Genomic DNA, 1,397 nt, shown 5'->3' with positions numbered 1-1,397 from the left:
AAAAAAAAAAAAAAAAAAAAAAAAGATAATATAATCTATTGTCTACTCTGTGCAAAAACTAAACTTTCCCGTGTTGTTCCAAAATATTATTTTGGTTGTTTTTGGATGTAAGACCCAAAGTTTATATGTAGTGACTGTTTTTGTCTTTTAGTCTTTTTTATACAAGATCAGTTCATATTGTTTGTCCAATATATTGACTTTTTGAAGAGTCACACCCAGTCTTTTAGAAAGTCACACATTTTGATAGTTCACATTTTATTTTCAGGCTGTGTTTAAATGTTTCCTCCATGTCTTAAATCAGTATTTCCTGTGAAATGGCAATTGGATCCAGAGCAGAGGTTGGCAAACCTTTTTCTGAAAAGGTCCAGATAGGTGTGGCCGCCATGGGCATAGCTGTGTTCCAGAGAACCGCCATGGGCATAGCTGTGAGCCGCCATGGGCATAGCTGTGTTCCAGAGAAACTTTATTTACAAAAACAGGCCTGTGACCAAAGGGTGCCAACTCCCGCTGTAGAGGCTTCAAGATAAGTTCAGGATATGTTGAGGGTGATGTGTCCATCAAATTGCATTCTGTCAGGAAGATATAAATGTATGCCATCCTTTGATTTGTGATGCTAAGTTTGATTACTTGCTGAAGGTAGTGATCACTAGAGCAGTCTGTTTTAAATATAGAGTTTTCTGTTTGAGGAAAAAATATTGTGGGATGATACCTTGATGCTCAGATGTTCCTCAGCAACCTTTCTAACAGTTGACTTAGCATCTGTTAATAACTTGCAGTGAGTAAACTTGTGTATATATTGTTTCACATTTGTAGGGGTGTATTTTCAGGGTGAGCTTCTAGGTTGTTTTTCTAGGTCTAAGGGCAAATATACTTTTGCTCGGTATTATAAATTCCCTTCCATAGGTCTTTTGCCACTTTTCCGTTGCTGATCAACTTTAAAAAGCATGACCAGAATTTATTATGGAGAAACATAAGGAAAATTTTTTGCTTTTAATTTCTAGGCATTTGTTTTCAAAAAGAATATCCTATCCACTTTCATCTTGAGTAAAAATAACATAAATACTTTTCCAGAAGTACAGTGTTTTGGTTTCTGTTATATTGTGCCCAGATATTTTGTGTGAGCCTGATATGATTTTTATGTTGTAATTCTGTTTTTTGTTCCACTTTTTGTGCGTACTGTACTGGGACATTTTTATGGGGAATAGCAAATTGTTTGGTGATCCACAAATGGTCATTGAATTCCTTTAATGAGTTAAGCTATGTGCCAGGGACAGGAAAACAATGGCCATCAAAAGAGATAGTACTGCCACCATGGGGCTTACTATGTCTATCTAGGAATTCAGATTGAAAATGAAAACTGGCAGTTTTGTAATATGGACATAGAGTGTCTTACTAGG

This window comes from Lipotes vexillifer, unplaced genomic scaffold (genome assembly GCF_000442215.2).
Source record: "Lipotes vexillifer unplaced genomic scaffold, Lipotes_vexillifer_v1.1 scaffold1011, whole genome shotgun sequence".
NCBI lineage: Eukaryota > Metazoa > Chordata > Mammalia > Artiodactyla > Lipotidae > Lipotes > Lipotes vexillifer.
This window is presented reverse-complemented; position numbering follows the sequence as displayed.